The sequence below is a fragment of the Phaseolus vulgaris genome, chromosome 10, assembly GCF_000499845.2.
Source record: "Phaseolus vulgaris cultivar G19833 chromosome 10, P. vulgaris v2.0, whole genome shotgun sequence".
Lineage (NCBI taxonomy): Eukaryota > Viridiplantae > Streptophyta > Magnoliopsida > Fabales > Fabaceae > Phaseolus > Phaseolus vulgaris.
This window is the reverse complement of record NC_023750.2, coordinates 20,107,811-20,125,121: the sequence shown is the minus strand read 5'-3', so window position 1 is coordinate 20,125,121 and position 17,311 is coordinate 20,107,811.

Genomic DNA, 17,311 nt, shown 5'->3' with positions numbered 1-17,311 from the left:
GTCGAAGCGGGTAAATTCTTGGGGTTCCTACAAACCAAGCATGGGATAGAGGCGAACCCAGATAAGTGTGCAGCGATCCTCGCCATGAGGAGCCCCACCTCGGTGAAAGAAGTACAACAACTGACAGAGCGGATGGCAGCCCTGTCCAGATTCGTATCCGTTGGAAGAGACAAGGGCCACCCGTACTTCCAATGTTTAAGAAGAAACAGTCGTGAGCCCCGAGGCCCCATCAAAGGCCAAGTCTATGCGGATTTCGTGGCAGAGCTCTCCCAGGGAGTGCACAGCAAGAAGAGGAGGTTAGTTTCAAGTGGGTACTCTCAGTTGATGGGTCCTCCAATCAGCAGGGAAGTGGAGTCGGCGTGATCTTGGAGGGGCCAAATGGGTTGTTGATTGAACAGAACCTGAGGTTCGCCTTCAAAGCCAGTAACAACCAGGCGGAGTACGAGGCCCTAATAGCTGGAATGCTCTTGGCCAAGGAGATGGGCGCACGGAGTTTGCTGGCAAAGAGTGATTCCCAATTAGTTACGGGACAAGTAACCGGGGAGTACCAAGCCAAAGATCCACAGATGGCTGTATACTTGGGATATGTTCAAGTCTTGAAGGGGGCGTTCGCGGTGTTCGAGCTGGTACACGTCCCAAGGGAGCAGAATGCCCGTGCTGATCTGCTCGCCAAGCTGGCCAGCTCGGGCAAGGGGGGAAGGCAGAAGACGGTAATACAAGAAACCCTCAAAACACCACGAATGTTTGTTGCAGATAACAGGTTAAGCGTCCTTCAGATCAATGCGTTTAGGGGAAGGGCGATGAGTCATCGGTCGTTGACTCAGGACACGCTGATGACACCCAGCGTAAGTGTTTATCCAGTCTCACAGGGAGGGGAGGATCCTATGTAGGTATGCGTGCTGGAGGAGGGGGACACGTGGATGGGATACTCCCAGTAGAGCCCGAGGAGGGAAAGAAGGTAAAGAGAAACTTTGCAAGGTACACCCTCGTTGACGGAGCACTGTTCAGGCATGGGTTCACACACCCGATCTTGACGTGTGTGAGCGGAGATCAGTGTACGAGGATAATGACTGAGCTCCACGAGGGAATTTGTGGAAGCCATGTTGGCGGTAGGTCTTTAGCGTCGAAGGTTGTACACGCAGGGTATTACTGGCCGACAGTAAGAGAAGATTGTGTGAGGTACGCCCAACGGTGCAAGCGGTGCCAGCAGCACGCCGATTGGCACAAGGCGCCACCAGAAGAGTTGAGGTCCATCTATAGTCTGTGGCCCTTCCATACATGGGGAATCGACATTCTGGGACCCTTTTCGTTGGCAATAAGACAGATGAAGTATTTGATAGTAGCCATCAAATACTTCACGAAGTGGATTGAAGCCGAGTCGGTAGCGCAGATCACGACTCACAAGGTACAACATTTTGTGTGGAGGAATATTGTGTGTCGCTTTGACGTACCTAGACGTCTTGTCTCCGACAACGGTACACAGTTCGCAAGCCAGCAGTCAGGCAAGTTATGTACAGAGGTCGGCATAAAGCAAGTGTTCGTGTCCGTCAAACAACCCCAGACGAACGGGCAGGTGGAGTCTGCTAACAGAATCTTGCTTAGAGGATTGAAGAGAAGGCTAGAGAAGGCTTGAGAATGCTAAGGGGACCTGAGGGGAAGAGGTTCCCAGGATAGTGTGGGCTTACCACACCACGCCTCAATCTTCCACTAAGGAGACGCTCTTTAGCCTGGTGTATGGATCGGATGCAATGATCCCGGTAGAGATCCACGAGATCTCGCCACGTTTTCAAAGTTTTGTGGTCGAGGAGTCTAACGAGGAGAGGAAGGTAAATCTGGATCTGTTGGACGAGTTCAGAGAGGAGGCGAGGATCAAAAGAGAAGGGTGGAGCACCAGTACAGCTCCAAGATAAAGCCCCGGCAGTTCCAAGTTGCTGATTTGGTAATGCGGAAGGCTCATCCGTACGAATTGGAGAACAAATTGTCCCCCAAGTGGACTGGTCCCTTTAGGGTAACCGAGGCCCTGAGGAACGGGGCGTACAGGCTTGAAACCTTGGAGGGAGGCGCCATCCCTCGCACTTGGAATGCAACAAATCTCAAGTTTTATTTTAGTTAAAAATTCTGCATTGTATACAGTTTAAGAGGACACTCTTTTTCCCTTTCAGGGGTTTTTTAATGAGGTCACCTAATAAAGTTACATTTTGAGCATATGTACCCTCAAGTTTTCTTTACAATGTAGGGAGGAGCGCTCGTACGTTGGTGTTTAGACACCTCGGGCGGTGTAGTAGCTTTCTTTAAGACGCCTCCCCGAGCGTGGGCACCAAGCGAGGATAGCACGGTTCAGTAAGAAACGAACTCGTGGCCTTGATGTTTAGACACCTCGAAAGGAATTGGCGGGGGGCGCCTCCTTCGAGCGTGGGCATCAAGTGCGAGAGGTAAGTTCAAATCAGTGATGAACCGGACGCCTTGGTGTGTGTACACCCCAAGCAGGAGTGGTGGTATCCTTTGGGACACCCCCTCCTAGGGCGTGAGCACCAAGTGCCCTGGTCGTATTGGTGTTTAGACACCTTGAGAGAGAGCGACGGGGGGCGCCTCCTCCGAGCGTGGGCACCAAGTGCGCTGATCGCCTTGATGTTTAGACACACTGAGGACGAGCGGCGCTGCTTCTGGCACACCTCTCCTCGGACGTAGGCATCAAGCGCAAATAGTAAGGTCCGATCGGTGGTGAACTGGTTGCTCTGGTGTTTAGACACCCGGAGGGAGGATAAAGGCGCCCATTAGGCCACCTCCTCCCCGGGCGTGGGCACCAAGTACACCGATCGACTTGGTGTTTAGACACCTCGAGGAGGGTGGCAGCTCCCTATGGGACGCCTCCTCCCCGGGCGTGGGCACCAAGCCTATCGATTGACCTGGTGTTTAGACACCTCGAGAGAGAGCGGCGAGGGGCGCATCCTCGAGCGTGGACACCAAGCATGAATAGTAGGCTTCGGCCAAGATAAGTCCTCCTCCGCCTTTGAGCGATGATGAGGCCAGTAACGCTCTTAAGGCTGGACGCCTCGAGACCACGAAGTACGAGTAAGTGCCAAGTGAAGGAGCTCCCATGCTCGAGTTGTTGAACCAAGTGGTGTTCAAGCTTTGAAGAATCCAAATCCTTTGAAGGATGTTGAAGCCTCTACTGTGCTTGATGTTGCTGTGCTGGTTTAAGCTTTGTTCTGGGGTAGTTTATATGTTGTAATCCACCCTATGATTAAATCTAAAGCATTAGCATTCTCAATCTTTGTGAAAACAAAATGATTTCAAACTAAGTAAAAACAACCGATTGTTTTGTCGAAACAACCGATTGTTTGTACTTAGGTGTTTTGAGAAAAAGTTTGAAAACTGTTTTGAATGGTTGAACTGTTAAGTACCAAAACAACCGATTGATTCGAGGAAACAACCGATTGTTTATTTTGGGACCATAACAGAAAAACTGTTTTCTTTGACTGAGCTTTAAATGATTTAACTGCTTACGCTCCAGTCATTAAATGCTTTGACCAATCTTTTAATGCAATTTAAGAGTTTGTTAAGATTTGATAACAAGCTACATCTTTGAATATATTCAGAAAAACAAATTTAAGAATGAAGAATCTTTGACAAAGTTTTTCTAAGAGAGTTTTTTCAAAGTGCTGAGATTGCTAAGAGTTTGTGATCGATCAAAGTGCTGGAATAGGATTCTGCTTGTATTGATTTCAGATTATCTTCTGTAACAAGTGTAATCCTTGTACTCTGTTGAACAATTTCGTTTCTGTGTTTGCTGAGATTGGCTGTGTGTTCTTGAGGTGTTTAAGATCAACAATCTTAGTGTTGGCCAAGGAGAGTGTGTTTCTTGAGGTGTTCAAGGTCATTCTCTTGGTTGTTGTGTAAGTGATCAAGTGGTGATTGCTTAGTGGATATCCTCAGGGTTTCTGAGAAGACTGGATGTAGCTCTGGTTTGGAGTGAACAAGTATAAACAACTGTGTATAATCTCTCTATCTCTAACTCTTTAAATTCAGTTTATTTGTTGTTTGCTGGTATAAACAACCGATTGTTTCTACGAAACAACCGATTGTTTTTCTGGTTCTTTAGCTTTTGCTTGCTGTTTTGGCTAACTGAATTACTGAATCAATTGGTTCCTGAGATAAATTCATTCTAGTTTTGAAAAGTTTGCGAAAACCCTTTTTAAACAATTCACCCCCCCTCTAGTTTAAAGCCATCTTTTCTAACATGAGTAAGAGAGAAAGTTAAGGACTATTGAAGGTCCGCACACACTTGTCTCATCACAGATTGTTTTGGCAGCAAAGTTAAAGGATGACAAGGCGTGCTACCTATAGTTCGAGAAGACAAGGCTATTCGAAGTAACGAGCGAAGTAAGCATCAAAAGTGTTGTTAATAATGGAGGTAAGCAAAATGCAAGCAGAAATAAGCAAAGCAGTTAAGTTAAAAGTGCAAGATACATTCACAGTATAAAAAGTTCTTAAGAATACAACTTTTTTACTACAAAGCTAAGCAGCATCATGATGTGGAAGGCTCCTTGGCACGATTTCTCCTTCGATGACGTGGTTCACTGTGGAAAAAGGCGAAGTGTCCATCTCAGGATGTTTGCAAACAACCTGGGCAAGGGCATCTTCAAACCCAACGGCGTAGGCGTCCGCAGTGTCGTCGATGAGTTCTGTCTCGACCTTTTGGAAGCCCTCAGCTTGGACAACCATCTCTTTTTCAGCTTGGACAAGAACTTCAGTTTTCCGTGAAAGCTCTTGTTTGGTCTCCTCAAAGCTTTTGTCCTGCTCAGCTAGCTCAACCTTGATGTTCTCAAGGGCCTCAATTTGTGCAGCCAGTTCCTCCTTGGCTTTTGCTAGAGCTTCAGTCTTTTCCACGAGCTCAGCTTCAACCTTACCCAGGTGCACCTCCCGGGTAACAGAGTGCTCTTCAAGGTTGGTCATCTTGGCTTGGGTGGCCGCAACAGCATCTTTTAGTTCCGCTATCTCAGCTCGTAGAGGCACCACTTTGGCCAGAAGTGTGGTGTACTTCTGACCTTCATCGTGAAGCCTCTTGTTGGCCTCCAGCTCAGCCTTTCGAAGAACGCCCATCTCCTCGGTCAAAGCAGCCTCCTGGATAAAGAAGCGTTGAGCCTGTTTGGCCATTTGTTCTTTCACCAGAACCAGTTCATCTGCAAGGGCCTGTTTCTCCTTGGCCTTCACCTCAGCCTGGTGGAAAGAAGAGTTGGCACGAGTAAGGAACCCACCAAGGCTGAGGGCTATGCTCTCTGGCAGCGCCTCATCAGTAAAGTTCCCCGTGGTCTCTTGCTGGTAGCCCCTCAAGATGTGCTGGATGACCCGGGGAAGCTCAGGAGCAGGTGCAGGAGTGGGCTCAGGAACACTCTCAGCTCCCTCCTCAAGGGCAAGGTATTGTGGAGGTGGGGAGGCGCTGGGAGGGTTGTCCCTAAGGGAGGCAGGATGCCTATCAGATGAGGAATGAGAGGTGGCTACTGCGGTGGTTCTCCTTCTCTTGAAAACAGGGCCATCTACAGAGTCCTCATCCTCATCAGAAGGGATGACCACCACCCATTTGTTTTTCTCTAGAGGGGCTGGTGGAGGAGAGGCCCTGAGCGTGGCCAAAGGAATAGCCACGATTGGGACTGGAGAAGTGGGGGCTGGTGCTGTATGTGGTGAGGTGGGGGCAGGTACAATGTGTGGGGAAGCAAGGTTGGGAGTTGTTTGTGGTGAAGCAGGTGTTGGAGTGGCCTAGGCAGAAGGGGAGAGAGGAGGAGTAGGAGAGGCAGGCGGGGCTGGGTGTGCAGAGGTACCTGCCTTGCCAGTTGTGGCATTATCGCGAACAGATAAGACTCCAGCTAGTCTTGCCCGTTTCTCAGCATTCAACACCATGCCTACACCAAAGAGACAACATTCAAGATTAGGCAAACCAGAGAAATCAAAGAATTAGCATAAGTATGAGTTGACAAGTAACAGAAGAGGTATAAACAAAGAAATGTTTGAAGAAGGTTGGGAAAGGATTCCCATACCGAAATATCCAGCGAGCCCAGTTGGGCTATACTCATTCTTGATGAGTTCAGCAGTGTTGAAAATTACCCCCAGGCTGGCCAAGACCTGGCACACTTCGCGATCAGCTGAAGATAGCTCATCCAAGGTCTTGGCCTTCTTGAGTTTTAGTGCCCCCACCCAGTACAGAGGAAACCCATCCAGAGCAGTTTGGTCCTGCTCAGAGCAGCACATTCTGAAGAATTTGCCTTTGAATCCTTTGTAGGATTGTTGGAATAACGTGAGGATCACTCTTCCCGTTATCCCACTGAAGCTGACCCAGAGATTCTTCCCTGGGCTTTTGGCCTCGAAGAAGTGCAGGAAGACATCTACTGAGGGAGCGTGGCCGAAGAAGTTTCAAAGAATAGAGAAGGCTCTTATAAAGGCCCAGCTGTTGGGGTGCAGCTGAGCCGGAGCAACGTTGATCTCCGTTAGGAGCTCCCTCTCAAAGCTAGTGAAGGGGAGGCGATGCTTAATACGTTTGAATACGGTTTGGTAGAAAAAGAAGAATGGCTCCCCGTTGTTGGAGTGGTTATCGACGCAAACGGGTTCACCAGCTGTACAGGGGCGAACGGAGATGTAGGCGTCACATTCCCTCCCGAATGCCCTTCCTTTGAAGTCAGGTTCACTATCTAAGTGAGCCCTCCAGTCAGCAATGGAGGTTAAGGAGGAGGTCTCGACGAGGAGTTCGTCGGAGGCCCAAGGGTACAGGGGTTTGTAGTTGATGCTAGGTGGAGGAGGATTGGCAGTGACTTTAGTCCGCGCCATAATGGAGGGAAGCTAAGAAAAACAAAAGAAAGGAAGAAACAAAGGTTCAGCAAGGGGAAAACTACGGTACGAAACGAGAAGTTCAGAAAAACCCTATTCTAGCGAAAAACCCAAAAACAGAGGAGTGAAGAAAATGCAGAGGAAGATTAAAAAATAAAAGAAATCTAAACAGTCCCAGGCAGTTTATTTATCAGTACGTGAAATCAAGAGTAAAGAAGCAATTAATGCGTAAAAATCATACCTTTGATGGTTGATCAGCGAAAGTTTCAGTTTTTGCAAGGAGGAATCAGAGAAAGCTCGAGGAAGAAGGTGAAGAGTGTAAGAACAAGCGCAAGTGATGGAACAGTGCCTGGAGCGCGCAATTTTGAAAGACTTAACGTAAACTTGAGAAGCGCAAGCGACGTTAAGTCCTAGCCGCACGATTGGGCCACGTGTCTGTTGATTACAGTATGAACAGGAAGGCGTCACTTCAGCGCACAGTGTCTGTCCTGTCACAGGATGCCACGTAGGACGGTAGGGCGAGGCCATAGTCTCTTCGCTGAACAAGTTGTCAGCTCGAGACTGGGGGGCTTGTGTACCGTACGGTCCTCGGGCATTGACCAAAGTCAACATGGTGGGCCTCCGAGAGAGGGATCAACTAGAAAGTACAGCAGGGTAGGAAGGAGTTTCTTTAAGGTCCACGACCTCGGGCGTTGACCGGCCTCGGGCGTCGCCCAGGCTCAGTATAATAAAGGCGCCTGGGAAGCTTGGCAGGCCAGGGAAGTGTCCCCTCCTGATACCCACGGGTAGGGATAACCGTGTAGGAGGCGACACAGTAGGAGGCGGCACAGTAGGGGCGTGGAGGCCTCGGACCTCGGCAGCCCAGACATTAATAATAGATAAAGAAAGGTGGTTTTCAAGCCACACCCCCAGTACCAGAAGGGAGAGACCCAACTCACGAGGGATCCGTGTATGAGGTGTAGGGACGCGACAGTACGCACCACCATTGGAAAGCCACTGGGATAGAGACGACCCATGAGAGGGTCATGTCCCAGAGGGTGATCTGCATGCATGGCACGTGAGGAAGGCAGGGAACTCCCAGGGCGGATGACTCAGAGAATGGGCGCATGAGTTGGCACCCATGCAGTTACCCCCGTGCGAGTTGTACTTCGACAGGGCAACCTTACGCACTGAGAAGGCCCTAAAACTGGGAACAATGTTGCTAAGGAGCGCCCACAGAATGCGCACGTCTCAAGCTGACACGTGGATAGAAACACCGGGAAGGTATATAAGGTTTTACGATAAACAGAATAGGGTACGTTTTACACATTCTAAGACATTTGAGAAGAAACTAGCATTTTCAGTTACGCATTTCTCTGAACATTGACCTTACGGTGTTCTGCGACGAAAAGTGTTTGGTGTTTCCTGTCCAATAGCTGACTTGACCGTCGGAGTGCAAACGGCCGTGAGGGCGCCATTTGTCTCTCTGTTTCAGGTGTTCACGGCGGAGGAAGGATAATGTTGGAACAGAAGCAAATGTGTTCTTGAAGCGCAGTTCATAAAGACGCACGAAGGTGTTCGAGTTAATCGCCGGGAACAATAAGTTAGATGTATTTTTGGAGTGTCACATCATTGAGTTTTATTTAATTTAGGAGAAATAGATACATAATGATAACTTTTGTTTGATAAAGAAAAAAAAACAAAACTATGATCATGGATTTTATTTAATTGAATGATTGCGTAAATAGATATTTATGTTCTGTACAAAACACTCATATAAAGAATCAAAAGAACAAATTATTATTGTAGAAGAATTTTAATTTCATATTTTTTTGTTACTTTTAAAATATTTCAAAGTTTATTTTAAATGTGATATTAAGGGAGTATTATAAATTAGATATTGGTTTTATACAATAAATGATGGGAAAAATGCACGTGGAAGCAACACACACAATCACAAATCAACTGCAGAAAATAAACAACACATGATTTAACGTGGTTCGGTCGCCAACTGCAACCTACATCCACACGGGCAACTATTAGGTTTTCATTCTATCCTGTTGCGCACCAATTATAAGTACAATAATCTCTTTAAATAGAGATAAATAGAGATAATAAAGGGACACAATGATTAAGCCCACTCACTAAAACATGGTGTCTACTCAGTCCAACCCCAATTGGTCCTGGCTTCATACCCAACAATCTCTCACTTGAAGTCACAGAACAATGTTCACTTGCGCTTCAACTGTGTACATGTACTTCTGTAATCTATCGACAGAACTCAATGTTCCACATCTAGTTGCCACTAGCCTTCTTAATCATTTTGAAGACTTCGTTAAAACTCCCCTGTGTTTCAACACGTCAGTCAGTGACCCGTTCTCTGTTCCTACCGGCTTCCACTTACAAGAACTGCCAGATCCTGGAACAACCTGAGAACAAACACTCTCCATATTCAACAAGAAATTTTCTGGAGAAGTTTCAACCGCTGGAATACTAGTTCTCCTAACCCACTGTCATCTAGGAACCTCAGCTGAAGCACAACCCGTGCTCCCACTGCCACAAGTACCTCTGACTGGTCTACCTGAACCTTTCCATGCTCGTTCATCCTGAATCTGACCTGTGGCTCTGGGTATCTCTCTTGTAAAGACAACCCTCTTCTGCCCACGAGATTCTGTGAACCAGACTTTGTTTATCTTCTGAACTGGGATGGTCACTCCCTCAGACGCGGTAATCTGACCATATACAACTAACCTCTCTTTCTTCTGCAGGCCATGACAAGATTTCCCTTAACGACCTTCCATTGCTGATTTCCGAACTTCACTTCATGTCCCTGTTCGTCCAACTGTTTAACAGAAATCAAACTTTTCCTCAAGCTTGGAACAACTCTGACATCCCTCAAAGTCCATAAACCAACTGATGTCTTCAACACTATGTCACCCATGCCCGTAACATCAAGAGTTCTGTTGTCCGCTAGTCTTACCTTTCCAAAGTCTCCAATAACTAGATTCTGCAATGCTTCAGAATCCATGACCCAGGAATCCACACTGCTATCCACGCAACAGACTAAAAGGTCTTCGTCCGCAGAGTCTTCTGCAATGTTGACTTGTTTATCATTTGGGCATTGATTCCTGAAATGCCCCACCTCCTTCCAATTCCAACATGTTACACTTGAGCAATCCTGAGTCTTTGACTGACTCCTTCTTTTGTTCTTGCTCCCACTATCTCTGATATTTCTCTTACCTCTTATGACATATAGCGATTCATTAGATAATTCCCCAGAACTCCTTCTTCGAACATCCTCGCCGAGAATGAGATCACAAATCTTCTCAAAAGTGAATCCATCGGATCCCGCTGAACTGGTAACTGCAGTAACCGTTCCGGACCAACTGTCAGGCAAAAATAATAGCAGTAGTAAAGCTTGAACTTCATCATCGAACTTAATGCCCACTGACGTAAGTCTGGCTAAGATCGAATATTGATGTGCTTAGTAACTGAACTCGCAAATCCTCAATTTGCATTTTCCACCAACTGAAATTTGTACCATCGAATTTTCAATTTGGAACTTCCCGTCTTCTGCCATCTCAAACGACTAGTCGAGATACTCGGTACAACTAAATTCAGATCTTGACAATCTTTTTTTTTTTTTGAAATCAAGATCACAAAAATTACACCACCCAAAATCACTCACCAATAGACCTGGTCGCAGTCCCCAATGCACTGGCGCTCCGCCGCACTGGACCGCAGCTGCCAGGATGCACACCGTCGTTGTTCACGCTCTGCACCACCATCGTCGCTGGTCACCGCCGTTGCACTGCACTCTATGCCGTCTCAGACCAACACACCTGTAGAACGCACATGCAACCTTAACTTTGTGATGCCGTTGTCGCCCCTGCGAAACCCTAGCTTTGGGATGCCGCTGCAGCCCCTACGAAACCTTAGCTTTGGGACGTTGTTGCCTCCTCTGCGAAACCCTAACTTTGAGACGCTACTGTAGGTCCTACGAAACCCTAGCTTTGGGACGTTGTTGCCGCCTCCGTGAAACCCTAGCTTTGGGACGCTACTGCAGCCGCAATTTTCACGTCTCGTCGATTAATTTCTGTTGATCGGATCTCTGGTGTAAACGAACCAAGGCTCTGATACCACTTGATGGGAAAAATGCACGCGGAAGCAACATACACAATCACAAATCAACTGCAGAAAATAAACAACACATGATTTAACGTGGTTCGGTCGCCAACTGCAACCTACATCCACACGGGCAACTATTAGGTTTTCATTCTATCCTCTTGCGCACCAATTACAAGTACAATAATCTCTTTAAATAGAGATAAATAGAGATAATAAAGGGACATAATGATTAAGCCCACTCACTAAAACATGGTGTCTACTCAGCCCAACCCCAATTGGTCCTGACTTCATACCCAACAATAAAATCATTATTTTGATTTTAAAATTACATTTTTATTGTATGTATTATTTTGACAAAGTGCGACAACGTAAACTTAAAGACTAGTATTAGATATCTAAACTAAATTATAAAACAAGACAATAATTTAATATTTTCTTTAATTTTTTTATTTATACCATTTTTTTCTACCTTAATATGTATATGGAAATTTATATGTAAGAGATTGACAATTTAATGAGTTAATGTTGGAAAAAAAATGTACGAAGATAAAATTTTGTTTTTTCATTTTTATATCGGTGAGTTTATGTTGCTATGTGATATTACGAGAATTGCTTTGCCAAATAACATGTGAATTATGAATGTTTAAGGGGAAACTTTTAGAAAAAATTGATTAATTGTAATGATGTTACATGGGTTCATCAACTTCGCATGTACGTTATTATTTTTATTTGTAATTAAGATTGATATTGTATAAACTGAACATATAGAGATAATTACTTGGAAATTAATAAATAGAAACTAATTTTAGATACAATAAATAATTAGATGTTATACTAACTAAATTAGATACTATTTTAGAGACTAAAAAATTATTGGTATCTAAATTAGTTTCTATTATTAATAAATAATTTATAAATTGATATCCAATTAGCTAGCAAGATTTTTTTAGTTACTAATTATTTATATTCTAAAGTTGATAGCTAAAACATTGGTAGTTAATTAGATACCAATTTAGAAATTATTTATCAATAATAGAAATTAGTTTAGATATCATTTAATTTTTTAGTCTCTAATATCTAATTTAGTGAATATAACAACTAATTATTTTTTTCTCTAAAATTGGTTTCTATTTTATGATTTTCTTCTAGTGGGTGTTAGATTAAAGTTTAATAGACAATTTGTTTGATTTTGATTATATGTTTAATCAACAAAGTGTTAAAATATAATCCTTTTGAGCATCAAATCATGTTAGACACAAGTGTCAAGTTTAGCTTTAATAGAAGCAAGTTGTGTGGCTAAACAGATGCACACGTTATGTGAAAGGAAATATCATTAGGGTGTATTGATCTGTGAGTATCCTGTGAATGAGACAATCAAGACTCTACTGATATAATGGAATCACATAGATGAAGTTATTCAATTGGTGAGAGTTGAAGGAGGTCCATTTAGTCAAGTCTGAGGTTTGAAAGAACTGATCAGAGCAGATCAAATGGATTTATCCTGTCATATGAGATGATGAGACATTGAGATGAGTATGTGCATGACTGTATGGATTTCACAGCAAGTGGTATGACAGGTGTAGGTCTCTGGATGCTAAGTTCAATACACGAGTCTTCCGAAAGTAAAGTCAAATGTCTATGTGTTTTGAGTTAGTAGAAGTCTGACATGAGAAAGAGGAATTGTGAAATTTTGATAGACACTTGATGATTATGTGGAAATGCATGAGAATTGATGGCTTTATGTAAATATTTAAAATTTTATTTATTTTATATTAGAAATTTTTAAAAATAGCTAGCTTACCTTTTGCTTTGTTTGTGGTTATTTTCTTTAATATGTGATGATCGTGTATTTACACGGGAGCAGATAATGTTACAAGTGATAGAATTCCTTATTGAGAAGTTGGAGGATGAAAATATTTATTTTATTTTGAATATTTTATTTTAAACCTTTGTGTATATATTTAAAATCTCTATAAAGAGGGATATATATATATATATATATATATTTAAAACATTGTAGGAAAGAGTTATAAATATATTGCATATTTTAGTTATTAGATGTGAAAAATATAAGGATGTTACAGTATTAAATATTAAATAACAAAGAGAAAGTCAATTTAAAAATTTAAACTTTGAATTGAAGAAAAAGACTTTTATTGTTTAAATAAATCATTTCCTGTATCTCTATTTTCTTTTCACTAGACTAAAAATAGCATAAAAAACATTGCCAAAGGATATTGGGTGGAAACTAGAAACTAGCATGGTCCTAAGGTTATACATACATACATATATATATATATATATTGATCCTGCCTGTTGACCGGAACGCTGGAAACTGCCTCGTCAAAGGATCGACGTGCGCACCGCTTCTCACCTCCGTTCCTCTTCGGGATCTACCTCAAAAACCTACAAAGAAACAATACGGCGCCGCTGCGGCCGATCGCACTCCAACGCTCAAGTCAGTGACGGTATCACCAAATACTAAGAGAACAAGAACCGTGCAAATCCTCTCTCACAGTCAGCTCTATCACTCGCAAGCGTAAAGTGTATAAACTGAACGTGTGTACCTCAGAAAGTTTGTTAAGAACTCTTATATACCTGGTAGCTTTCTCTCTCCTGGCAGTTACAGACTTGGACACGTGGCTCGCATCCAACTGTACACGTGCCATCATCTGGAGGCTCCCTGACTTGGCGCTGCTTCTACTCTCATTTTGGCTAAGTTACTTATCCATGGTACTGCCCAGTGCATAGCTAACTTGGGAGTGCGATCTCTACTGGAACTGGCGAGTTAGGGGTCTTCATACACCTTCCCTGTGGTCTCGCCGGCCGCCTTCATAATCTGCTTCTCCTTCATCTTTGGCGATGTGCTTGCTCTGGCGATCTCCAATAACTAGGTCGCCTGAATCTACATCTGGCGACTTCATCTTCAACCTGGTGATCGCCGACTCTGGTAAGCTGGAGATCGGAACACGCCAACTTGACAACTGGCGACTACGCAAGCCCCCCGACTTCCTTCCCTTCTGCCAACCTGGCGCCTTGTCAACACGCCTATACTGTAGCTGGATGCCACGTCATCACTCCCGACTACCAGGGCGGTACACAAGCCCCCCAGTCTTAAGCGAAGACTTGTCTAGCGAAAAGACTGAAAAAGTCACTTCAACACCGGTCTACGTGGCACTGACGCAGAATTCCAAGCGGTTGTACCTTCTGCTGCTCTGACGCTCCACCAAACCCCTCACTCATCGTTTGACGCATGGCTTCATCAACGGCTCTCTTCAGTTGCCGTTTGCGCTTCCTAAACCCATTTCGAAAAAACCCTTAAACCCATTTTCACTCAGCACTGTTCCATCACTTTCCCTCGCATTCACGAACGCTCCAACTTTCTTCTGCGAAAAACTCTCAGCGCTCTCCAGCATTCTGAATCACCATCAACATTCATCGTCTCCCTGATCATCAAAAAGGTGCCTACTTTCCTTCTTCTGCTGGCTTTCCTTGCATTTTAACCGATTCGCATCATCCTGTAACTGCCTGGTGCATACGCTGTGGGTTGTTTTTCCATTTATTCTGCGTAACTTAGGGCTTCGTCAATCGTCGCAACGAACCTACATTCGTTCGTCTTTCACCTTCCTTCTATGATCGAGTCAGCCTTTGTAACCCCCTGATCATTTTTCCTTTCTTCTTCCTTTGCAGCTGCTATCATGACTCGCACCAAGATTACCCCGAACCCTCCTCCTTCAGCACGAAACCTTCCTTCACAAGCACACGACCCAACACCAGTTCGTGGCGCTTCATCTTCGCAGGCTGAGAGGCCTGCGTCTTCCCAACCTGTCCTGGCCCAGGCGACTCCACCTATCGCCGGAGGAGCCCCCGTTCCTCTGCCAGATTTCAAAACTTTGTATCCCTGGGCCAACTCAACCCTCCTGAAAGAGACATCCTCTGTGAACACTGCGGGAGCAGTCTTGCGGCTGACTAAGGGGGACGAGATTTACCAATCGTTTCACAAGGAGCACGACGAGAAGATGATGGTGCTGCCTTGCCCCCCCGATCTGCCCGTGTGTGCTGATGACAAAGTAAGCGCCGACGGGCCCTTCTGCTTTGTCTATACGACTTTGTTCAAGAAGGTCAAGCTCAGGTTCCCTTTCACCCGATTCGAGAGGGAACTTCTTACCGAGCTCAACATTGCTGCCGCCCAGCTCCACCCCAACAGCTGGGCGTTTGTTCGAGCTTTTCAAGTAATGTGCGCCCACCTGGGGTTGCCCGCGTCGGTGGACGTGTTTTTATTCCTCTTCGAAGCCAAGCACCCAGGAGACCGCCTGTGGGTCAGCTTGAACGCGATTGCTGGGAGGTCCATCTTTGCCATCTTCCAGCAATCTTACAAGGACTGGAAGGGGAAATTCGTCCAAGTGCGTGCGAACGACAAGGACACCTCCCTTCTCGATGGCTTCCCCTTGTACTGGGTGGACAAGGGGAAGAAAGAGTCCAAGAGCTGCTTCAGGAGGCCCAGAAGTCCTGACATCATGGGAGCATTGGACAGAGACCTCTGTCTCTTCTGGAAGAAGGTGGCGGACGCCAATATAACATTCCTTACCACCACCTTGATATGCTTCGAATTCTACGAAGATCAGCTAGAAATTCGAATAGGTTAGGACATTAAACTCTTGTTTTGATGCCACTTCTTGTTTAGCTGTTTCTGGGCGTCTTGTGCGTTATGCGCAAGACTTTGGCTTTACCTTTCCTGCACATACCATCTGCTTTGCTGTTTATTACCTTATGCACTTATTTGTTTTTCTTGAGTTAACCCATGCATCTTCGTTCCGTGCAGACGACATGTTGCCCAGAAACATGCTCGCTGAACTGAAGGCGCTCGCCCGAAACCACGGGTTGGCGACCGGTTCCCAAACGGTGCCCAACTCGGTGGTGGAGGCCGCCATTGTCCAAGGGCGATCACCACCCAAGGAACCCGCCCAACGCAAAAAATTGGTCCTTAAGAGACCTAAAAGGAAAGCCCCTTCAACTCGCGTCGCCTCTGATGAGAGCTCAACCACGAAATCTGCAAAGATTTGCCCCTTGATCGGGCCTCGGGCCTCGTACTTAATATCAAACTCTGACAACTCTACCGCCCACTTCACCATCCTTCCCGCAACGTCGGGTTTCTTCAAGACCTTCTGGATGGGCAGGTCAGTCATCACCAGTATTGTGAAACTGTGGAAGTAGTGGCGCAACCTCCTCGCCGAAAACACCACAGCCAGCGCAGCCTTCTCCAGGGCCTGATATCTCGTTTCTGGGCCCTGCAACACCTTGCTCACAAAATAAACAGGCTTTTGAGCCTGATCTTGATCCTGGGCGAGCACCGCACTCACCGCCCTCTCAGTCACAGCAAAATACAACCTGAGAGGGATTCCCACCAGCGGTTTGCACAAAACTGGCGGGCTCGCCAGATACTCCTTCAGTTTGACGAAAGCTTCTTCGCACTCTTTCGTCCAAGCAAACTTATTATTGCGCCGCAGACATTGAAAATAGGGATGCCCCTTTTCTCCGCTAGCTGACACGAAGCGAGATAGGGCTGCCATCCGACCTGTTAGCTGCTGGACTTCTTTCACCGTAGCCGGGCTCCTCATCGCCAAGATGGCGGCACACTTGTCTGGGTTGGCTTCTATTCCTCTTTCAGTCAAGAGGAAACCCAAAAACTTTCCAGCCTCCACGTCGAAAATGCATTTCTCCGGATTGAGCTTTAACTTGAACTTGGCGATCGTCGTGAATAATTCTTCCAAGTCTGCCACGTGCTTGCTTTTTTCCTGCGAGGTAACGACCATGTCATCGACGTAAGCTTGCACGTTCCTTCCCAGCATTGGTGCAAGTACTCGATCCATCAGCCTCTGGTACGTGGCCCCCGCGTTCTTCAGCCCAAACGGTATCACCTTATAGCAGTAGCACGATCTCTCCGTCATGAAGGCTGTTTTCTCTTCATCCATGGGATGCATCTTGATCTGATTATATCCTGAGAAGGCATCCAGGAAACTCAGCAACTTACACCCTGCAGCACTATCAACCAGGGCATCTATGCTCGGTAAAGGATACGAATCCTTTGGGCAAGCCTTGTTCAGGTCGGTGAAATCCTTTGGGCACCCCTTCCATGGACGGCAACTTTACCTTCATGTGCCGAGTCGACGGAATGGCGCCTATCCTGTTAAGCGTGGGCCTTCCCAACAGGATGTTATATGCTGAGGGGGCGTTTACGACGAGGTACTTGATTTTCTCCGTCCTCGACCCAGCCTCATCTGTAAACGTGGTTCTCAGCTCAATGTACCCCCTGACCTCCACCTGGTCACCAGCGAACCCATATAGGCACCCTCCATAGGGCCTTAGCTGGTCAAGGGGCAACTCC